We start from the raw sequence: 24,589 nt of genomic DNA on the forward strand, positions 1-24,589 counted from the left end.
ATTGTATCTTTGTAGTAAGTTTTGACATTGGGGAAATGTGAGTCCTCTGTCTTATTACTTATCAAGATTGTTTTGGCTACTCAGAGTCCCTTGCAATTTCACATGAATTTGATGATTGGCTTTTGTTTTTCTACAAAAAAAGGCGATTGGAGTTTTGATAGGGATTTCTTTGAATCTGTAGATCACTTTGAGTAGCATAGGCAATCTTAAAACTATTGCCTTCCTCTCCATGAACATGGGATATGTTTCCATTTATTTAGGTCTTCTATAATTTCTTTCAGCAATATTTTGTGGTTTTCAGTGTATATGTCTTTCATGTCCTTGGTTAAATTTATTTCTAAATATTTCATTCTTTTAGATGCTATTATGAGTGAGACTGCTTTCTTAATTTCCCTTTCTACATTGCAGGTGTGTATAAATACAACTGATCTTTTGGTTTTGATCTTATACCCTACACCCTTACTGAATTTTAGCTCAAGTAGCTTTCTTGTTGATTATATGGGATTTTCTACATATAGGATCATGTCATCTATGAATAGACATAGTTTTACTTCATGCTTTCCAACTTGGATGTCTTTATTTTCATTGTCTAATTGCTCTAGTCGTACAACATTGAATAGCAATGATGAAAGTAGATATCCTTGTCTTATTCCAACACCTGCCTTTCAAGTTGTCTTGCTGCTTGTTATTCATTGCCTTAGTTTCAGTGAATTTGGGGGGATGGATGGGACTATAACATATTTCTATTACTTATGTTGACCCCAGAAATGCGCTCAAGACTCTTTTAGCAGAAGCTAGTTGTTTTGTAGTGAAAAGACCTTTTAAGTTATCTAGTCTGCTACTGCTGGAAGCAAACAAGATGACACTTTGAAAAACTCTGATGTAGAAAATGGCAGATTAGTTCTCATGGCCCAGCTTGATGGTCCTCTCTCCATCTCACCCAGAATAATAACAACAATCTGGGTTATGACAATAGAAGCTGAGTCCCAAAGAAAATCTGGAAGTTAGTCAAATTTATAGGGGTCAGAGGTGTCTGTGTGTTGGGGGCGGGGTCTAGGGAAACTGGTTTGAAGGATGAGAGATAAATATCAATAGATCTTGTATCCCGTATAGCAACCAGGTTTGTTCCGTTTCTCAGCCAGGCATCTACTCTAGTGTCCTATATGCAACACCTTGCAAATGTGTAATCAGTTGCTAGGGAACTTACCCTTGTGAACAGGAATCATATTTTAAGTTTAAACTGCATCTGTGTATGTGTGTATGCATGAGAGAGAGAGAGAGAGAAAGAGGGAAATGAAGGAGACATATTTTGGCTCTTCCCCTCTCTTCTCTTTCCTGTTCTTTTTCCTGGGGCCTCAGCACCACCCCTTACTCTCTGGATCTCTGGGTACACCCCACCCTTAGTTCCTGTAAGCCCAGGTGTGTGGAGGTGGCTGTGCTTCCCCCTGCCCAATGAGCTGTTGAACTGCGTGACCTCCTGCCGATGCCTGGGGGAGATGTTTCCCAGCTACAGCTGCTGGGGGAACCTCACGTTAGAATTTCTTCACTTTAGGGTGTGTAAAGTCTCAGTCACTCCAGTGAATTAATGTTGCTTTTCCCTGGCTAAATGTGAAACCCATATAAGTGAGTGTCTGCTTCTGGGATGATTGAAGTTACAGCTATTCCTGCTATTCCTGCTAGGATACTGTCAATCACTCCTCCCTCCTCTCTGCTGAGTGAGCTCAAGCTGCAGAGCCCAAGTGGGAGTCTTGAAGGAAATAAAGAGAAATGATTGACAGCCCTCTGAGAAGCCCCTATCAGGTGGCAGATACATCCAGAGAGGCCTTCTGGTCTGATGGTGGAATTAGTCCCCATTCACAGGCTGATGGGAGATACATAACCTCTAGCCTAAGGAAGATCCTGGTGTGATGGGGAAGATCTAGGTCCTGCTTGAAGTAAGCTCCTAGTCTGATGGGGGAGACCCTGCCATGGAGAACCTCTGGTCCAAAGGGGAAGACACCCTCCACTGGGAGATGGAAAATGTGATGGAACTATCCTGTCCTCAGATATCCTGTTGGATAGGATCAGGCTGGCTGGGGGGGTGACTGTTGACAAAAGAGCCTTGGGGACACGTGCTGACTGGCTTTCTTACAGATGAGGGCTATAAACCCTAGCTGAACCCTCACTGTCCCTGAAAAATCCTGAAAACTCCTTACTGCCCTCACCTCAAGGCTATTCTGAGTTTTTTCCATTCTTGACCAGTCCTGCAACCCCTCTCTTGACTCCCCTATTGAAATTTTAAACATATAGGAAATTGGATAGAATTTTGAGTACTCACAGTTGAGTACTCAGCATTTAGAGTCTACAGTTGTCAACATATTGCCGTATCTCTTTCATCAAATACCTATCCATATATCTAGCCTTCAATACATCTTATTTCTGGTATATTTTAAAGTAAGATGCAGACCATCAGTATACTTCATTCCAAATACTTCAGCATGCATATCATTAAGTAGAATTCAATATTTGCTTGTGTTTTTTTGTGTGCATGTGTATGGGGGAGGGGTGTTAAATTTACGTCAGTGAAATGGTGAAATGCACAAATTATAAGTGTATTCTTCGAGGAGATTTGACAAATGCTTTGTATGTGTAACCCAAATCCCTATCAAGATATGGAACATTTCTATCACCCAGGAAATCTTTTCATGCCCCTTTCCAGTCAATCACTGCTCTCATCCTGCAGAAGAAATCCATTTTTATTTTTAAAAAAACCTTTCTAAAATTTCACATAAATGGAATCAAATAGTATGTACTCATCATATTTTTGAGTTTCATCCATTTTGTTGCAAATGTCAGTACTTTGTCCCTTTTGTATCACCCAAGTAGTTGTTACAATTGGTGTATCCACCTTCCTGTTTATGGACAGTTTATTTGGGGTTGTTTTCAATTAGGGTCTACTGTGGATAAAGCTGCTGTGAATATTCTTGTACATGTCTTTTTGTGGACATATGTTTTCCTGTCTTTTGGGTAAATACCTGGAAGTCGAATTGCTGGGTCATCGCGTAGGCATGCATTCAGTATACCTTCCTTACTGTGAAATGTCTGTTCAAGCATTTGCCCTTCTTTTTACTGGGTTGGTTGTGTTTTTATTATTGCATTGTAGTTCTTTATATATACTTGATACAAGTTCTTTAATGGAGTGTTTTGCAACTATTTCCTCCTAGTCTGTGACTTGTTATCCGTTTTATTTTTTGGACAAGAAGTAGGATATATTGGTGGGTGTGAGTAAGGAGGGGGCAGTGCTGAAGCCCTTAAGAGTGCAGGGCTCACCATGTGTCCACGGCGCCATCATTGGGGATGTATTTGACCCCAAAGCCATCCAAGATGAGCCACTTTTCAGCTGCCAGGGCTTCAAATTCATCTGCATTAAACTTGCTAAAGCCCCTCTTCTTGGAGACATGGATCTTCTGGCAACCAGGGAACTTGAACTGGGCCCCATTTAGGACCTCAGTCACATGCTCCTGGTCCTGCAGCTTGGTGTGACAGACATGATGACTTGGAAAATGTGGACCCTGGTCACCCTGTCCTGGGGCTTTCTGAAGGCACCTGAATACCTGTCTGGAGCCGCGACTGGGGACAACATGAGGTCAGACATAAACATCCACCGGAAAGGGTGGTCTCCAATGTCCCTTAAGGCAACCCACGTAAGCAACAGGTTGCACACACTACTGAGGAGACTGCTGTTCGCAGCCATTGCACATCATCGTTTTCTTAATTATGTTTTTGATGAGCAGGAGTTATAAATTTTTATGAAATCTGAATTATCATATTTTCTCTGATACTTATTACCTTTTGCCTCCTTTCTAAGGAAACTTTGCCCATCTCCAGGTGATGAAGACATTCTCCTACGTTTTAGTCTAGAAGCTTTACAGTTTTCACTTTTGAGGTTAGATTATGATCCATCACAAATTAAATTTTATGTATTATGTGAGATAGATAGAGGTCAATGTTCATGTTTTTCTTATATTGATGGCCAGTTGTCCCAGCCACACCTCTTGAAAAGACTGCTTTACCCATAGAATTGCTTTAGTTCCCCTCTTGAAAAATCAAATGACCACTTAAATGTGTGTCTATTTCTGGGCTCTCTATTCTGTTCCATTGAATGACATGTCTCTCTTTATACCATCATACTGTCCTGATGACTGTGCACCAGTTTTACAGCAAGACTTGAAATTAGGTAGTATAAGTTCTCCAACTTTGTTTTTCTTTGTCAAGATTACCTTGGGTATTCTAGGTCATTTGCATTTCCATGTACATTTTAGAATGAGCCTATCGATTTCTACAAATAAAGTCTGCTGGAAATTGGGATTGGGATTCTGTTGACTCTATATATCAAATTGGAGAGAATTGACATTTGAATAATATTGAGTCTTCTCATACAGGAACATTTATTTAAGTCCTCCTTAACTTATCTCAGTATTTTGGGGGGTAATTGTCAATGTATAGGTCTTGCACATCTTTTGTTAAATTTATTCCTAAGTATTTTAATGTGTTTTGGCCTTAGTGTAAATGGAATTTTTAAGGATTTCACTTTCCAATGGTTTGCTGCTAGTATAGAGGAATACGATTGAACAATGAGTGTTGCTTTTTTATCCTGTGACTTTGCTAAATTCATTTCTTAGTTCTAGTTGCTATTTTATAGATTACCAGGGTTTTTCTACATAAACAATCATGCCATTTGTGCATAAAGTTTTAGTTCTTTCCTTTCTGTGCCTTTTATTCCTTTATCTTGCTTTATTGCCTTAGTTAAAACCTCCAGTAAAATGTTAAATAGATGTAGTAAGAGTGGCCAGCCTTGCTTTGTTCCTGATCTTAGAAGGAATGTCTATTAAATCATATTAAATATGATGTCAGCTGAAGGTTTTTCATAGATGTCCTTTATCAGATTGAAGAAATTCCTTCCCTTCTTAATTGGCTCAGATATTTAAAATATGCTGAACAGGTATTGGATTTTATAAAAACAATCATATGGGCTTTCTTCTTTCTTCTGTTAATATAGTAAATTATATTAGTGAGTTTGAGCATTCAAACGATTTTACATTCTCAGGATAAACCTTGGTCATGATGCATAATTATTTTTGTATATTGCTGGATTTTACTTGCTAGTAATTTGTTAAGGGTTTGTGATCTATATATGTGATGGATATTGTTTTGTCATTTTTTTTTCTCCTTTTGTAATGTCTTTGTCAGGTTTTAGTATCAGGGTTAATCTGGCATCATGAAATAAGTTAGGAATGTTCATATTCCTCTCTTTTCTGAGTTTGTGTAGGATTGGCATTCTTTCTTTCTTAAATATTTGATGAAATTCATAGTGAAACCATCCAGTGCTGGAGTTTTGTTTGTGGGAAGATTTTTAGCAACAAATTCACTTTATTTAATAGATATCGGGCTATTTATGTTTTTCTATTTTATCTTGTGTCAGTTTTAGTAACTTGTATTTCTCAAGGAATGTGTCCAGTTTGTCTAAGTTGTTTATAAGGTTCTTACTTACCCTTCTAATGTCTGTAGGAAATGTAGTAACAGTCCCCGTTTCATTGGGCCCCTTATACTGTCCCAACTTTTTTTTTTTTTAACTAAAGTCCTTGCCTCTGACTTTTCTGGAAAGGTCAGGGGTGGACCTCCTAGGCCTGTCAGTTCTCACTCCCTACTTCAAAATGTCTTGTGGTTTTCTTTCCTCCTTCCCTCCTACCTTAAAGGAAGAATTGTCCCTGATTTTTCCCAGCCGAACTCTCCTCTTATGTGTCTGACTCCAAACCCACGTTGTAAACTCCTATCTCCTTCCCTTTCAGGGTCCCCACATCCCAACACAACTCTCTTCTTGATCCTTCCCTCCTTCTGTATTATGGCCCACACTGCTGTCCAGGCTACGGTCCCTTGAGGCATCTCCAGCCTCAGCTCTGGATCTGAGAGTCCTCAGTATCAGAGTGACTTATTAGTGTAGAACATGGCATGGCTTTTCACTCACTGGTATTTCTCTCATGCTTTCCCTTCCTACAGCTATGTTTCCCCCAGTCTTCCTGGAGAACATCTACTCAGTTCATGAGTAACTTCTTCCTTGAAGCCTGGTGAAATCAATCACTTCCTTGTTCTGCAGCTACTTGGACAGATACTGTGGATAAAAGCATCTGTTATGCTTGTTGCATGCATTTGGGATGTCTTTACTTCCCCCACTGATACTACAAGGTCCTTGGGGGACAGGAGCCATATCTGTTCATATTTTTTTCCTATTTTTTCTTGATTTATTTTTCTCCTTTTCATTTTGGCATAAACATTCTTTTTTTTTAATCTGCAAAAATCCTCAACAAAATACTAGCAATCCGAATCTAACAATACATTAAAAGGATCATACACCATGATCAAGTGGGATTTATCCCAGGGATGCAAGGATTTTTCAATATCCGCAAATCAATCAGTGTGATACGCCACACAACAAATTGAAGAATACAAACCATATGAGCATCTCAATAGATGCAGAAAAAGCTTTTGACAAAATTCAGCACCCATTTATGATAAAAACTCTCCAGAAAGTGGGCATAGAGGGAACATACCTCAACATAATAAAGGCCATATACAACAAACCTACTGCTAACATCACACAACGGTGAAAAGCTGAAAACATTTCCTCTAAGATCAGGAACATGTCTATTCATATTTATATTCTTAGTGCCTTATGCACTGTAGGTGCTCAAGATATGTTTGTCAACTGAATATGGAACATTTGCATTGTATGAAGATCGGGGTTTCCACGTGGAGCCACTCACCCTTTCCCCCATCAGTCCCTTCTCTTGTTCTGTCGGTCCCCCTCCCTTCCCTACAAGTGTGGAGCCACTGTGAATCCTTGCTCTTCTCCTTTAGTTACCAACTTCGCTCTGCTGCCTCTTCCTTCAGGCTGCCCCCTTTCCTTTTTCTTCCTTTCGGTCTCTCTTGTCTCCACTAAATTTTGAAGCAACATTGCCTACTCATGAACCACTATCTCTAAATCGATCCCTTGGCCCTAACAAGTACTAAGCACTGGGGAAGACAACCAGAGCGGAGGACGAGGATGAGACAATGATGATGGTGATGGTGATGGTAGCACACGGCTATTGGGTACCTGCTCTGTGTTAGGTTCTATCCCAAACACTTCAGATGCGACATAGAATTCAATCCTCACAATAACTCTATGAGGTGAGCACTATTATTAGCCTCATTTTACTGATGAGGAAATGGAGACACAGAGAGATTAAGAAATTTGCCCACGATCACACAGTAAGTGGAAGATCAGGAGCCAGTCATCTGGGCTGAGTCCAATCCAAACAGCTGGGAGCTCCCATTCCTTTGTAGGTTTACTAATTATAGAATACTAATAATAACCACTTATCAGGTGTTCAATATGGGCTAGGTACTGTACTAAGCACTTTAGATACATTGCTTCGTTTTAATCCCTTCCAGAAAATCTTATAAATCTGGTATTATGCCTCACATTTCACAGGTGAGGAAATAGAGGTTCAGAGGAAGTTAACTTGTTTAAGGTCACACAGCAAGTAAGATGCAGAGCTGGGACCTGAGCCCAGGTCTGTCTGACTCCAAAGTACACACTTGTAACCACAATATTCTTCTGCCTCTGCTATCACAGGATATCAGAATTGAAAGAGCTGTCCTCAGAAGCTACCAGGCTCAGTCTCCTGCTTGATGGGGAAGTCGTCCTGAGAGTCTCTGATGGAGGATCTTCCCAGCCCAGTTTGAATGCTTCCAGGGTTGGGGAGCTCACTCCCTCCTGGGGCAGCCCATCTGTGGTTGGACAGTGCGGATTGCCAGAGAACTGTTTTTTTCTAAGGAGCCCAAGAAGTCAGCTTCCCTCAGTTTCCCCAGCCAGTGCCCTCTAGAACTGCCTATATCCCCTGGCCCCCCTCCCTTCAGGACAGATCCTGCATTCCTCCAGCTTTGCCTGCGGGAAGATTGAGTCAAATCCTCTGGCCAGAGAGGGGCTGACCTGCCCAAGGTTGTGCAGTGGGGGTGGGGAGCCGGGGAAGTCACAGGCATCCCTGGGATGTACAGATGTTCTGGGTCTTTTATCTTAAGTGGTTTCTGATCTGTCTGGCTGAGTGATTGCCTGGAGCCACCCCGTTTAACATTCATGTAGATTCTGGGCTGGGCTGTTACAGGAGTAAATCACCCGTGCCTGCCTTCACCCCCCACCCAATCCCCAGCCCCCCAAGACAAGTGGCTCCCTGGTCTCCATGGCAACAGGCCCATCTGTTTTACACGGCTTCCCAGGCCAGGAGAAGTTCATTCTGTCCCAACTCTGCTAAGTTATGGGCAGTGTGGGAAGAAGCAGGAGAAGGAGGGGGACGAGGGGGTGGAGAGTGAGCCTGTGTAATTCTTCTGATTCCGTTTAGAACAAGGCAGCCTGTCAGAGCTGGAAGAGCCCTCAGTGGTCCAGTAGCCCAACACTCTCATGTTATATGTGGGAAACTGGCTTCAGAGAGGGAAATTGGTAGTCACACAGTATATCAGTGACAGAGATGGGTCTAGTGAGCAACCAATAAACATTTCTTCAATGAATGAATCATAGAATCCTAAAGAGTTAGAGGCAGCCAACAGATTATGCCCAAATTCCCATCTAGTGCATGAAAATGTCTGGAAATCATACTCTACAACAGATGGTCATCCAAACTCTACTTGGGTGCTTGAACTGTGCTAAATCACTAACTGAGCTGCTTCCATTGCCGGGCACTTTGAATGTAGAAAACTCTTTTATACACTGAGTGTAAGCCTGATCCCCTGTAAATTTACCCATTGGTTCAGATTCTGTCCTTTGGAGCCACAGAGATTCCAGTCCTTTACATGTATTGTCTTGTGTGACTAGCTCTGGGGTAGGTCTGAGAAACCATGATTCCCCATCTGACAGGGGTCTGGAGGGGTGAAGTAATTGACAAGAGCCAGGTTAAGAGCCCAGGTGTCCTGGTCCTTGGGTTGGGTGGGGGACAGTTGTCTCTTATCTCCTGTGGGTGCTTTCCATTTTCCTCCCATTTGGGAGACAGGGGCTGGCCCAGCCCACTTCTTGTCTGTACCATCTGGGGAGTCAGTTCCTGAGATGCCTCTCTTGCCTGGCCTGCCCCTCCCCGCCCAGACCTATTGTCTCCGTAAGGCAAGAAAGCAGTTCCTCTGCTCAACTTCAGGCCCAAGCTTTGTGGGTGGGTGAAGATGGTGCCAGGCCCTGTCTCCCCAACCCAGCCATTGCCCCCCAGCTCCTCCATCACTCCTAGAGCAGCCCTCATGATCCTAAATGGTGTGAAGGCTGGAGAAATGAGGAAGGGTCAGAGTGTCTCTCATCTCCCTGCTGGTAGAGACTCTGCTCTTTTATTTTTGGAGGGCTCCTAAGCCCCTCAAACATTTCCCTTTCCCCTCCTCAGTGCCCCTTAGTGCCTTGTATTTCCTGCAAGAAGCTCCAGGTGGGGGAGGGTCTGTGGGGTGGGCTTTTGGCACAGTGTCAAAAGGGTGGTGGCCTTGGCACAGAGGGCCAGAAGAATCAGGAGTAGTAGGGGCAGGATGCAGAGTTAGGGCTGGGAAGGAGGCACGAGAAGGTGACCATTTTACTTCTTTCTTCCCACCTGTCTTAAATTCCACCCCTCACTTCTTACAATTAGTCTGAGAAGCCCAGTAACAGACCATCCTTCCTATGCCTCAAAATAAACAGACTGCCATTGGATGGATGGACACTTGGATTCCCTCTGCTTTAACTGGGAGCTTACTTTCTACCACAGGGGCTGTGGTTTAGCCAATCAGTGCAGGCATGCAAATGAGAGAATCCTGAGTAGCCTTTTCCCTGGCCATTCATCAGCTGAGCTACAACCTTGGCTCTCTGATTGGTCCATCAGAAGACTGGGCTTGGGTGGTCAGGCTCAGTTTCTTTAATGGTCCAGTGGGCAGGGGAGAGAACAAAAGCGTAGATAATTAGAAGAACACACACAGGCTTTCAGTTCACTGGAATGCATTGCATCAAAATTTTGCAACATGTTTGACTTCAAAGAATATTAATAATTAGTGACTCTGGACTTCCCTGGTGGAGCAGTGGTTAAGAATCCACCTGCCAATGCAGGTGACACGGGTTCAAGCCCTGGTCCGGGAAGATCCCACATGCCGCGAAGCAACTAAGCCCGTGCGCCACAACTACTGAGCCTGCGCTCTAGAGCCCGCGAGCCACAACTACGGAGCCCACACACCACAGCTACTGAAGCCCTCGCGCCTAGAGCCCGTGCTCCACAGGAGAAGCCATCGCAATGAGAAGCCCGCGCACCTCAACGAAGAGTAGCCCCTGCTCGCCGCAACTAGAGAAAGCCCGCACGCAGCAACGAAGACCCAACGCAGCCAAAAATAAATAAATAATATAAATAAATTTAACAACAACAACAAAAATAGTGACTTTTGCTAGTTGGAGGTTGCGAGGGTTTGGGAGAGGGTTGAGAAGGGCAGACCAGGATGAACATGGGATGGATAGGGTAGCTACCTCCTTCCCTCTTTCCCCCTACCAGTTACACTTCACATTATATTTTGTCTCGTTTTTGATGGTGTCATAGCCCTTTCCTTTGCCCCCTCCTCAGACGTACTCACCCCGAGCTCCTCAACATTTGGCACCAAGGCCTCTGGGCGTGCCTGGAGCAGGGTTCTGTGTGCACAGACCAGACATGAAGAGGGATTGTTCCCTGCAGTAAATATCGACTGAGTCATAAACCTGGTTGCCAGATTCGATCAAAGGCGCTGTCTGTATAATCCAAGAGTGGGAAGATGCCAGCTAAGTCTATGCTGGGTTGGCTGATTCCCAGTGGAAGATGTTGCATAAACGTCAGTGTGTCTCAGCTCTGTGCAACTTGGGGGCTGTGTGAGGGGTTGGGGAGAACAGATCCTTCCAGCTGAGGAGGCAGGTGGCAAGGACTAGTTGAACCAAGGGTCAGAAGATTCCTCAGGGCAGGACTGTGGCCCCTTCTCCCCGACTGTCTCTGCGCCCCCTCCCCCCAGCTTGAACCTGTCTCTACAGAAGCCACAGTCGGGCTGAGCATCTGGATGAAAAGCAGAATCAGCCAGCCCGTCACCCAGATGTTTCTAAATACCTAGAGCTTTGTACAGAGAAAAAACACCCTGACAATGAGGAATTTTCACTTTTCATCCAGATGTTGGATGTCAGGTAAATACAGCCTTGGGTGCTCTTAATTGCTCTTTCCTAGAACTTCCTTACTGACTCAGGTACCACAGCCCCTGTGGGGAATTTACTAGAAGGGAAAAGGCAGTTGTTCTTGCTGGCACATACCCTTTGGGTGCCGTTGGTCTGTGGCTGCCTGTTGACTCTGAATATGTTTTTCTCAAAACTTCTCTCTCATCTCTCTCTCTCTCTCTCTCTCTCTCTCACACACACACACACACACACACACACACACCCCTCAGTGTTGGTCTAGACCCTCTTGGTTGAATAGAAGCAGATGCTGCAGTGGAGAGAAATGTGAGGCTGTAATTACGTGATAATTGGGACCACACGGTGGAAATTTCCTCCCTGCCCTGGCTGGCCTCCCACTGCCCTCACTCACACACTCGTTCACAGTTGGGTGGTCTTACAGGTGCCTGGATGTCACCAGCGGTTGGTGTTTGCCGCTTCCAAACATCCACCCAGACTGTGACCCAGGTGATGCCCGTTTCTGCCTTTGGAAAGCTGAAGACCTCATTCAAGGACGATGCATGTATGCACCAGGCACTGTTGGAAACTCCAGGAAGAGAGCAAAACAGACAAAATCCCTGCCCTCACAGAGCTTATGTGGGACAGACAAACAAATACATGCATCCATTAGGACAAAATATACCATACTAGATGGCCAGAGGTATTAAGTAGAAAAGGTAAGAACGTGGGGTTAGGCAACTGTGAGCTGACTTGCAATTCTAGGGAAGAGATGAGTCAACCATGTGAGGTCTGGAGGAGGTGCAGGCAGAGGGACCTGCAATTGCAAAGGCTCCGGGGCAGGACTGTGCCTGGGGTATTTGAGGAATAGTGAGGCGGCAGATGTGGCTGGGGAGGAGCAAGGACCGAGGACAGAATAGGGCCTGAGGTCACTGAGGTCACAGGTCATACAGGGACCTGACGGTCATCTCAAGACCGTGGGCTTTTACTTGGGTGAGCACCAATCCCATGGAGAATCCTCCTAAGACCCAAGCTCTAAGGAGAGAGCAGCTTCATTTCTCTACTGCCAGCGGCTCCTCCTTCTCCCCCTCCTCCATCAGTGCAGGACTTTCTGGAATGGGGGCGGGTCCTTCCACGGCCCTGGCACAACTTGCTTCCATCTAATTCTACTTTGATGCCACCCACCCCCATGGTCTAGGGACACACCCCTGTTCAGGTACAGATGTACAGGGATCTTAGCCTTGGAATGGCCTTGGAATGGCTGGCCTGTCCACACAGGCGGAGTCAGCCTCCAGGGGAAGAAAAGAAAGGCCTGATCCCAGGTGAGTGTCTGATCCGCTGATGCTGCCGGCTGGGGTCCACCCTGGTCGGCAACAAGGTCAGCCGTCTGCTGATTTGCATGGCCCCAGGCACTCATGACAGACAGCATTTTTTTTTTTTTTCAGTTAGTGGATGGAATGGTCCCTCAGTCCTACTCTGATCCTGTCCACCTGGCTCCTTCCCAACCTGTGGAACTTCAAAAAATCTAATCTGAGGGGCGTAATGGGAAGAGTGTGGGCTCTGGAGCCAGACAGCTTCTGATCCCAGATCTACCTTCTATCTGCTGTGTGATCTTGAACAAGTTGCTGGGTTCCTCTGAGCCTCAGTTTCCTCATCTGTAGAGTGGGCATAGTGGAATGGTGGCAGCCTCGTGGGATTGTTGGGAAGGCTGGATGTGACCGTGTGTGTGCAAAGGGCCTGGCACCTAGCAAGCCCGCAGTGAACCTCGAGCTCTATGATGACAGCAGCCAGAACAAAGGGTAGATCCTGGGATCCCAGCCTCACCTGGAGTGTCAGGGAAGCAGAGGCACCAGGGCCACTATTTCTTAGTGCCCAAGGCCCTGCTTGGGGGCCAGGGGGCTCTGGAGGCAGCTGTGTTCTAGCACTGCCCACCAGGCCCAGCCACCAGCTCTGTGGTCACACAGCGACTGTCCTCATAATTGTTCTGGTCTGTGCTGTAGCTGGTTTGGATTCTGCCTTCTCTCAGGTGATGCTCGTTGATCTAATTCCCTCCTGTTTTTCTCTTTAAGCACATAGTTGTGCTGCAAGTTATAAAAAACGACCATCTGCAGCAGAGTAAAAATAGAGGAGTCCAGAGGAGGGGCATCAGGAGACCTGGGTCCTCAGCCCACCTGTGCTCTGTGACCTTGGGCGGGTCTCCTCTCCTCCTGGGTCTGAGCAATCATTTCTGTAAAAGCAAGAGCTCAGCCCAGAGGATCAGGGGGTCCCTCTGGCTGGGGAAAAAAAAAATCTATTCTGAGGATCAAAAAATAAATAAATCAAACCCCAGTTCTACTGCCAAAGTTGAAAGCCTCTCATCTGTGAAAAGAGGATTTAAATTACCCTGTGTTTAAAAAAGAAGAGAGGGGAAAAATTTAATGGGGCTTAGAATGGAAAGTCTAAGTCAGACCCTGCTCTACAGACAAAGGGGGTGAAAGAGGAAGGGATTATTATCTTCAGCATCTGAGCATTTTGACTGTGAGCTCTACTTTAAAAGGTTTTGCAGGTGTGGGAGGGGTGGAAGGGTAACCTGCACCTGAGAGTTTCAGAGTAGGTGTTAAGAAGGGGAGGAGGTGGGCCCCAGAATGGGAAACTTGGGAAGATGGGGGCCTCAGGGGGAGTCTGGCCGAATAGGTCTGGTCTGAGGGTGTGGGGTTAGCTTGGAGGCTGGGCTGGCAAGGAGTCATTTTCTCAGGCTAGAGGGGGAGTCAGCTTGGCTGCGGAAAAGCCTGGCAGATGGTTTCTCTCAGTGAGTTAGCCTCACTGTCCTGATTGGGTCTCCAGAATATGCAATTGCTTTTCCCCTATTCAGTTTGTTTGAACATCAGTGCAGGGTAAGGGGTAAGGACGTTGTGCCTGGGCAAACTGGGGCTGGGCAGGACCAAATCCGTGTGCGCTGGGGAAGAGCCCAGATAAACCAGGAATGAATCATTGGAAGAGGCCATGGGGGGAGAGGTGGGGTAGCGGCCCATCCCAAGATGTTGGGGGTAGGGGCTTTACCCAGCTGGAGGACTGGAGAAATCAAATAACCTGCTCTGGACCACAAAGGACAGAGATCTGTGGGCAGGGTGTTCAGGTGGAGGGACAGCAAGAGCAAAGGCTGGCAGGTATAGGTCTGTTTGAGGATCAAGAAGTGGCCCAATGTCAACCGTTGTTCTAGGCTCACTGCCGTCTCTTAGAGACCCTGAGCCCTTAGACAGGACAGTCCCATGTCCAAAGAACTCCATCTCTTGTCGGCACAGCTGATTGGACCAGACGTAGACCCCTGACCTATGCTGAGCTAATCAGAACCCTGCTCCTGGGAATTTGAACCCTGAGAACTAGTCAGATGGATGGTGGTGAGCAGGTGAGTGGGCAGGAAGCTCATCCCCGGGGCGGGAACTGGTGCCAGCCCACATTATTGGTGCCAGCCCATGTCCAGGCGGGGCTATGGGGAGGCAGAGAAAGCCGGTGTGCTTGAGGAGTGGCAGGGAGCAGAGAGAAGCCTGGGGCCCCGAGAGGTGTCCTGTGTGCTTCCCTTAAACTCCCTTGAGTGAGTATGAGTGGCTTTACGTTCCTGGCCATCAGCAATCCCTGCACGGAGACCCCTGGCTTGCTGTAGGATGAGGTGTGTATGCTGGGATGTGCCAGGTGTTAGAAAATGAGCCTGAAGAGTTTGGGGCCAGGCTGGGCAGGATTTAGAATGCTGGGCTGTGAGACCACAGATTCCGTGTGTGTGTGTGTGTGTGTGTGTGTGTGTGTGTGTATGAGAGAGAGAGAGAGAGAGAGAGAGAGAGGGAGAGACTGAAGTTTCTGAGCAGCCCTGGCAGCCCCAGTGTAGTGGAAGGGAAGTCCCTGAAGTTTAGGCCCTGAGTGTCCCCAGAGAGAGAGCCTCAAGGGCCAGGGGGCAGCTCAGACAGCCTTGCTGGGTGCTGCCTGCAGGGCCCGAGCCCAGATCACAGGCATGAAGGGGGCACTTCCGGTCTGATTCCCTAGCAAACCACCTCCTTCCAGTACGGTCAGTCTCAGGTAGCTGACCCCCCAACCCCACACCCAGTGGTCACCAGCCATCCACAGGTTCATCCCTGCCCAGCCCACAAAAATAAGACCCTTCTCCAGTCTCCAGCATGGTGGCCTCAAAGGAGCTCAGGATTTGGATTCTGACAAATCTGAGTTCAAATTACGGCTCACACTTACAGTGGTGTGACTTTGAGCAAACCCCTTAACCTCTCCTAACCTCCCAGGGCCCTCATCTATAAATCATGTTCGATGTACTTCTTCCTAGAGTTGCCATGAGGATTAAACAATATGGCTAATGTAAGAGGTCAGCATACGCCTGGCACCTTGTGCATATTCAGAGAACTTCCTTCCCTCCCCCACCCCCTCCAAGAGAGTAGGTCTGGTTAGGTGGACGCAGCTCTCATTGCTGCATTGTGAGGTCCAAGAGCGCAGGATCCTAGCCCATCGCGTTCACTCTCCCATCCCACGGAAAACGGAGGGCCTGCCTTTTGCATCTGGCAGAGCTGGCTTTCGTGCTGCTCAGTGCTGGCTCTGTGGCCCCAGGCAAGTTCACGGGGAGCCTCTGTGGCCTCAGCCTGGATATCAGGCTTCCACTTTCCAGCTGCTGAGAGTGGGTGATGCTGTGTATTCAAGGCCAAGCCCAGTGGCTTAGATCCGTGCTCCACAGAAGGGGTGTAACTGGGTCCGCAGCACCAGCCCCCGGCTGCAAACACCCAGGGTGGCCCTGGTGTGCAGCTTAGAGCTGCGGCAGCCTCCGGCCTCCCTCCTCTGTCCCCCGTAGGGTGACAGGTGGGAGGGGGACCTGATAGCCCAGGTGGGAGAAGAGGCCTGCCCGGGAGAAGATCAGATGGCCCTGAGCAGCCAGCCTGGCCCATTCTCCAGCACCTGCCCCTCTTCTGGGAAAGAAAAGACGAAAAACAAACCTTGCTGTCATTAAGCAATTAAGTGGAAATCAAATAAGCCCAAGGACAGAAAAGCCAATTAATAAAGGAGCAACAAAAACTAACGGAATCATGGGGGCTGCGGGAAATACTGAGAAAACACAAACAGGGCCGGATGCTGGAGGCTGTTGGGAGAAGGCTGGGCTCTGGGCTGTGGCATCTGAACGCAGAGGAAGGCTGAACGCAGAGGAAGCCCTGCAGGCCCCTGAAGATGCTCTGACAGGGAGGATGCCCTAGTCCGATGGGGGAGACACAGGCTAGCCCGCGGGAGCTCCCGGACTTATGGAGGAGACATGGCCTCTGCCCTGGAAGTTAGGGATTTCAGTTTATTAAGCTGCTGTTATATTTCAGCCCTTGTGCTATGTATTCTTACACAATATTAATTCTTGAAAAGTTCTTACTCTCAACTTGACCATCTCATTTGATGTAAAACCCAAAGTGCCCCCAATGGCTCGCCAGGCCCTAGTTACTGTGACCCCCATTGCCTCTCCAAAGTCCTCACAACTTGCTTCCTTTCACCACCCTGGTGTCCTTGCCACTCCTCACTCTCCAGGCACACTCCTGCCTCAGGGCCTTTGCATGTACTGTTCACATCTGCCTGGAATATCCTTCTCTTGATATGCATTCACAGGCCTTGATCCATCCACTCACTTCATTCAGCTCAACTGTCACCTCTTCAGAGAGGCTTTTCTTGACCACTTTTCCTAAAATAACCTCTCACCCCACCCTTCAGTCCTTATACCCTTCCCCTGCTTATTTTCCTCCATAACAGTTATTCCCACCACCTGACATTTAATATATTGATTTGGTTCTTTTCTATCTCTCTCCCACTAGGAAGTAAGTTCCGTGAGAGGAAGTCCTTGCATTATCCCCTGCACTTAGACTCATTGTATAGTAGGTGGTCCATGCATAGTTGTTGAATGAATGCGATAGCTGAAGCACAGAGAGGTTAAGTCGCTTACTTAGGGTCATCCCAGCATTGAGGGGCAGAACAATTTGTGAGCTGAGACCTCCTTACGCTCCAGCCCACGCCCTTTCGCCCTCAGTACGCTGCTTCCCTGGCTTCCGTGGCTGTTGGCATAATGTGGTAGGCAGACAATGGCCTCTCAGAGACGTCTACATCCTAATCCCTGGAACCTGTGAATATGTTAGGTTACATGGCAAAGGAGAATTAAGGTTGCAGGTGGAATTAAGATTGTTAATCAGCTGACCTTAAGGTAAGCAGAGTGTCTTGTATTGGGTTGGCCAAAAAGTTCGTTTGGGTTTTCCCGTAAGATGTTACAGAAAACCCAAATCAACTTTTTGGCCAACCCAATATTATCCAGGCGGGCCCAAAATAATCACAAGGGTCCTTAAATATGGAAGAAGGCAGAAGAGGCAGAGAGGATGTGATGGCAAAAGCAAGGTTGGAACAATGCAGTGTGAGGGGCCACGAGCCAAGGAATGTGGGCCGCCTCTAGAAGCTGGAAAAGGCGAGGGAACAGATTTTCCTCTAGAGCCTTCAGAAGGAACACAGCTCTGCTGACACCTTGATCTTAGCCCACCAAGACTCATTTCACACTTCTGGCCTCCAGAACCGTAGAGTAATAAATATGTTTAAGCCACCAAGCTTGTGGTGCTGTGTTATTGCAGCAATAGGAAAAAAACACATACAATGACCTCAGGGTGGGAGCCCAGCCACAGGACAGAGACAGAAGGGGTGGTTGAACCTGGGGACAGCACAGTACACAGACCTTCAGTAAACCTGACACCCTTTGGGTTTGGGGAAGGCAGCTGGGAGAAGGGGCTGTCTGTGGACTAGGGTAGAGGGGAGGCCCAGCAGGAGGACATCTCAAGCCTACATTCTTGATGATGTTCCCCCTGCCAGGACTTGGGTGGGGTAGGACCTGGCCGGGTGGAGAGATTTTTTCCAGAGCACCATGAAGACATGCCACTGACCCACAGTCCCTGTGTCAGGGCAGGGCACTTTGCCCTCGTCCCATCCCCTCCATGCCTGCCTTTGGCTCACAAGTAAGCACACACATACCCCCATGGGTACCAAGCTGTAATGGACCTTTGACTATGGCCTGAGTGAGGCCTGGGGGTTGGGCACTGTGTAAGGAAAGGGCCCGGGCTGGAGAGAGAGGCCAGCTAGGAAGGCAAGTGAGGGCAGCAAGGACAAACCCCTGGATCACTGCAAAAGTCACTCCCCAGTCTGGGATTTAATGCCTTGTTCACAGACATTAAACCTCCCCAGTTTGCCCCTTGGAGATTACCAGGTTGGAAGGGGGTACCTGACATGAAGGCACATGTAGGAAGCAAGAGGCAAAATCACGTACTGATCCCTCCAAAAGGTGAGGTGGCCACATAAGGACTCAGGTCCTGGACGCAGCAGACAGACCTCAGCCCTGCTCCCACTGGCTGGGCGTCCTGGGGCAATGTAGCCTGAGCCCAGCTTCCGTTGCCTCACCTAAAAAATGGGGATGGTAATTCAGGTCCACCTGCAATTCAGGAAGTCAACAATGTCGGAAAACTGAGTTTTGTTTCAAAACTCATTTGGTGAAAAATTTGACCTGATGTGAGGCTGTAACCAGAGAGTTTACTCGCTTTGCTTCATGTCAATAATCACGCGTTTAGCCGCAGATGCATGTCTCTGATTATGGGGTGCACCCCTGGAGGCATCATGAAATAAACAGAACATGCACTGAAGTACTTTTCAAAAATCTGGTTCCAAGGATTCTGGAAAATGGATTTGAACCTGCAGCATCTACTCTGTGGGGCAGAAATGAAGCAGTCCTTTCGTGGCTCCTGGGACTCAGTGCGCCCTCAACAAATGCCCAGATGACCCCTGTAAGGAGGCGGTAGTATTCTCATTTTACACATCAGAAAATAGAGGCTCAGAAAGGTTAAGTAACTTTCTCAGGGTCACCCAGCAGCTAAATGGCAGAGCTGCAGTCCTACAAAATTTACGATCTTAGACACTATGTAAGACACTCAATTATGTTGCCTATTGTCAGGTGACTTGTTTTTCCCAGAGCCAACCCAGAATGAGTCCTAGCCAGTGACTTGTGCACTGCCCACCCCCCTTGGCCCTTGGCCCTGCTGGACACGGGACTCAGGGAAAGGCTGGCTGGAGTCCTGGGCTCCTCTTCTCTGTCAATTTGACGCAGGTGGAGTTTGGGAAAGCACAGCTACCACGTCCCTGGGTGACTGTGGCCTTGTGCCGAGAGCTGTTAAGTACCAGCGCTGGGAAACGAGCCACCATCCAGTAGCCTCTCCTCCCGTGGCCATGCTTACCACGGCCTCTGGACATCGGAAGGGCAGGCTCCTGCTTCGTCACAGCTGGTGGGAGGGTGCAGTCTCCCTCTTTGTTATCTGGAGCTTGTGTGGCCTCTAAGTTTATCGAGTCGGGGAACTGTGGGGTCAGAGAGGGCTGAATGGAGGTGCCTCAGCACCAACAGACCACCTTGGGCCATGTGGGCCCCGTCCCGTGACGCCAGGGTCCCGGCTCTCCGGCACAGCTAGGCCACTATTTGTAGCATGAATGGGGAGCTTGATGGCAGTGGGCAGTTCAAAGAGCCAGAGCAGCCCACACATAGATCACCACTGAGGAGCAAGGGGAGAGAAGGGTGCCTTGTACCCAGCAACACCCACAGTGCCCCTGGTCCCAGCCCCGGAGACTGAATCGGGACCAGAAGGGACTGCAAATAAGCTGGGTGATGCAATCAGGATCTAAGAGCATCTCTGTTGATTGGAGCAAAGACCAGAATCTGACAAGACAAAGCTTAACAGGGACAAAAAGGACATCCTGCTTTGGGGGTCCCAAGAGCCAAGGCTGGGCCAGCAGGAGTGACAAAGACCTGGGGGTTTAGCAAGTAGTCAGCTGATACCAGGCAGCAGTGATTCTGTTTTTTTTTTTTAATTGAAGTATAGTTGATTTATGCTGTTGTGCTAATTTCTGCTGTACAGCAAAGTGACTCAGTTATACACATATATACATTCTTTTTTAATCTTCTTTTCCATTATGGTTTGTCTTAGGAGATTGGATATAGTTCCCTGTGCTATACAGTAGGACCTTGTTGTTTATCTATTCTATACATAATAGTTTGCATCTGCTAATCCCAAACTCCCAGTCCCTCCCTCTCCCTCTCTCCCTCCCCCATGGCAACCACAAGTCTGTTCTCTACGTCTGTGAGTCTGTTTCTGTTTTGTAGATATGTTCATTTGCGTCATATTTTAGATTCCACATATAAGTGATATCATATGGTATTTGTCTTTCTCTTTCTGACTTACTTCACTTAGTATGATAATCTCTAGTTGCATCCATGTTGCTGCAAATGGCATTATTTTGTTCTTTTTGATGGCGAGTAGTATTCCATTGTGTGTGTGTGTGTGTGTGTGTGTGTATGTGTGTGTGTATCACATCTTCTCTATCCATTCATCTGTCAATGACATTAGGTTGTTTCCATGTCTTGGCTATTGTGAATAGTGTTGCTATTCATAGGGGTGCGTGTATCTTTTTGAATTATAGTTTGGCCAGGTATATGCCCAGGATTGGGATTGCTGGATCATATGGCAGTTCTATTTTTAGTTTTATGAGGAACCTCCATACTGTTCTCCATAGTGGCTCAGGCAGCAGTAATCCTTTTTTAGGGGCTGGCAGGGAGAGGTACATATACCCAAGTAGCTAACTTCTCCTGGGCTCTGTTCATACACAACAGCAGCCAAAATCAGGGGCAAGCTTGTTTTTCTCTGGGCAAGTCCAGTTCTGAGTGAAGATTTAGGAAGGATATTGACAAGGTGGGCCAGTCCAGAGGTAGGCACAGGAGGGGCCTTGAAACCTATTTGAAAGGAGGGCCTGGGACTGACACCAGACATTGAGATTTAGAGTCAGGGATAGGAACTGCCTCTCTTGAGAGGTCACCCAGTCTGTTTTTAGGCAGGGGGGAGACCTCAGGTCTAAAGGCTGGAGGGCAAGGAAAACCATGAGGGACTCAGGCTAGAGACAAAGAAGAACTTTCTAAATCCATAGGAATACCAGTGCTAAGGTTTCACCTCCCTCAGGCTTCTGTTAAGAATAAGATGCTCTCCATGGGTAGGTGGGCCGACTCAGCGTGGGTCATGGGCCGAGGCGTGGCCCTCCCATGCCCAGGGTGTGGCTATGAGCTGGCACTGAGCCAGGAAGAGAGCAACACGGTGGGGAATGGGGTGAAGAGCCAGGGACCCGCTCCAGACCGGCAGCCTCAGCTGGCTCCCAGGCCCGGAGGGGAGGAGGCGGGCAGGGGTCTAGCAGGCACACTCTCCCTTTTAATTACCCCTCAGCCTAATTAGTCTTCCAGCCTCCCCTCCCGCTGCTAGGAAAAGGCCTTTGTTTGCTGTCTGCATGTTTACCAAGCAAATGGTTTTTAAAAGCTTTCATAGACACAGAGAACCCATTTAGGAGGCTCGGTGGATAAAATTATTTATAGAGTTTAATGGTTATCGTTCTCATGCCTTTAGGAAATCAGGAGCCATGTGGGTGGTGGGTCTGGGGGGGCCAGGATGCTTCTGCCGGCTGCACCTTCTCCCGCTGCCCTCCCTCCTCCTCTTCCTCTCTTCCGGACAATCCTCTTGCTTCTGTCCTTTCTCTGCCTCTGTCTCTTCTGCACCTTTTCTGTTTTCCTTTTGAAATTACCCTTTAGCTCACTCTGTGTCTCCCCTCGTCCCTTCCCTTCTTCCTCTCTCTCTCTTTAGCTGTTATATTCCATGTTTTCTCACTGCCTGTCTTCCTCAAGGTCTATATTTGGATTTGTAGGTGTATCTCTGTCTTTCTCTCTGTGTGTTCTCTGTCTTGGTGAATCTCTCTGGCTCTCTGTCTTTTTCTCCGCTTCTGTCTGTGTAAGTCTCCATCTCTGTCTCTCTCTGTCTCTTCTCCATCTCTCTCTTTCTGTCATTTATCTCCCCCATCTCTTGGTCTCTGTCCCCGGCTTTTTCCCTCTCTCTTCATCTCTCCACCTGCATCCTGTGTACTTTGTCCAGACAACCACATGGGCCCCAGGCATTGGTGGGCAGCTCCTTTCCATAAGGGCCTTTCACACGTGTCTCCTACCCTAGTGCGAGGGCATCCGAGTGGCTGGTGGGTTGGGTTCCTGAGTGTCCTGGGCCCACTGCCTCCGCTGGGGCGGGTCCTCTCATGGGTCAATTTGTGTGGGGTCTTGAGGGTGGGACCCTCTTCTTCTCCCGCAGGGACAAGGCCCAGAGTGGAAGTGCCTGCCGCCCAAGGTCACCCAGGGGTGGAGGGGAGAAGAGAGAGGTGAGACTGGGGGCCAGTGCACCCCTCAGGCTGAGACCATGAGACAGAGGGTAGGTCATAAGAGGGGCGTAAGGGACTCCCAAGGGTCAAGGATTCCAGAGGAAGCTCTTGGGAACTGGGTAGAACTTTGAAGTTCCTCTGAGATCAGGTCCACTGAGGCCCACCCCAAGCAGGTCTCTAGCGACCTTCCCTCCAGCCTCTGATACAGACCTTCGGGGATAGGAAACTCCCTACCTGTTAGACAGTTGTGCCCAAGGAAGCATCTTCTCTACGGGGAGTCCCTCCTGGCTGCGTCTGTGTGAGGAAGGTCTGGAAGTGGAGAGGCGACAGGCCCCTCACTCTGGGAACACCTGGTCTGATGGGGAAGATGTGGACTCCACATGTGCAGTGTGTGTGGAGTCCTGGAAAGCGGTCTTTGGAGCGTGGAGACAGACATGCTGGCACTGGTCCTGATTAATGTACTACTAACTGTGCGCCCTGGGCTAGTCATTTCACCCTGAGGACCCTGGTTTCTTCTTCTGGAAAATGGGATTGGCGATAACACACCTACATCTCAGGGTTGACGGCAATATGACATGGTGATGGAGAGCCCGAGCTTAGGGTACGGATGGCTAATATGAATTAGCCCTGTGTCCTAATTCACATTCTCCCTACTTCTTAGCTGTGTGGTCTTGTGCAAGTTACTTGACCTCTCTGAGCCAGTTTCTTTCTCTATAAAATGGTGATAAAAAACAGTCCCTTATACCACTGATATGTTGTGATAACAATTCAATGAGGTGCTGCATGCCTAATGCTTTGCTTGCACAAGTGACTGAACCTCTCTGTGCCTCAGTTTCCTCATCTGTAAAATGGAGATGATAATACTACTCACCTCCAATGATGGTTGTGAGGACTAAATGAAATGGCACATGTAAAGCATTCGGACCAGTGTCTGGTACAGAGCAAGCAGCACATGAGAGTCACCTATTGTAATCAGCACAGTGCTTAGCCCATAATAGGGTAGAATCTCATCCCTATGGACTCTGACAACCTCCTCCTACTCCCCTCCTTGAGCCCCAACATGTCCACCACGGGTGGTGGGGAGAGAGTGGGGCGGGGAAGGGGGACTGTCCTCTCCTGGGAAGATCTGGCTCCACTCTCCTGTTCATCCATCCATCCATCTTGCAGTCGAGCCTCCAAAAGCTCTTTAACGAGCCTCCAAGGGGGCTTTCAGATCATCTGCTTCCCGGGAGACCCGCTTGCATCTCGCAGCAGGGTGGAGCCCGTAGCGGGAGGTGGAGGTCGGGTGGGAAAGCGTCCTGAGCAGAGTGGCAGGTGGAGGGGTCTCCGCCTCCACACTCCCTGGCGGGGTCGCCTGGAGCTCTAAGCCTCGGTGCCAGGAGCAGCCTGCTGCCTACACGGCCCCGTAACTACACCAAGGTAGACACAGCAAACTGGGCACAGGACTCCTGGGATTTTGGTGGCTGGGCCTTTGCAGCCAGTATGATCCTTCGGCCCCATTGACTCATTAAATGGCCCTGTCCTTTTTCCTTCTGGGGAATTGATGAGGTGAATCCAAATTGGGGTGTGTGGGATCCCCAGTCCTTGCTTTCTGGCTTTGTACTTGAACTTAGATTTAGAGACATTTTGAATCTCCTTAACATCTGGATTTCAATTTGCCAGTTTATAGGATGGAATTAACAATGCTGACCCCACTTAGCCTTTTATGGGGGGATTAATAATTAATAACGACAATGATCGCAGCCGGCATTTATTCGGAACTTACTGTGCGCTCGGCCCTGTGCTGAGACTTCTCAGCTTGGTCCTAGTTCACGTTCACAGCCTCATGAAGTAGGGGCTCTTATGATCGTGTCCTCAGTGTGGGAAAACGGACAGGCGGCACCTTGGCATAAGGCCACTCAGAGAGTAACAGGTGTATGATATGCTGCCCGCTGCTCTTTTCACTGACCCACACTGGGGCTCTAAAGACCCAGAGGTTTTGGTGAGGAAAAGATGCCCATTTCCTCCCTGGGGAAGGAGGCCCCAGTGTAAGGAAGTCTCCCCTGGGGGAGGGAGTGGCCGTTGAGGCAGATCAGCTGCCCAGGAGTCTGGGAGCCTTGCATCCCATGAGAGGATTTTTGGGCCAGGCTTGCTGGGCGGCTGGGGGTGGAAACA

At 48.1% G+C, this 24,589-nt stretch overlaps 1 protein-coding gene across 1 annotated transcript in view; it reads left to right on the top strand.

Annotated features, from left to right (window-relative positions):
* Positions 1-14,878, top strand: part of CCT6B (chaperonin containing TCP1 subunit 6B) — a 244,710-nt gene extending 229,832 nt beyond the window's left edge. The window contains exon 11 of the mRNA XM_082370934.1: positions 7,655-14,878. The gene's annotated coding sequence lies outside the window, so the exon portion shown is untranslated. The remainder of the gene's footprint in view (positions 1-7,654) is intronic.
* Positions 14,879-24,589: the final 9,711 nt, after the last annotated feature.

The sequence above is a fragment of the Balaenoptera borealis genome (genome assembly GCF_965194805.1).
Source record: "Balaenoptera borealis genome assembly, chromosome: 20".
Lineage (NCBI taxonomy): Eukaryota > Metazoa > Chordata > Mammalia > Artiodactyla > Balaenopteridae > Balaenoptera > Balaenoptera borealis.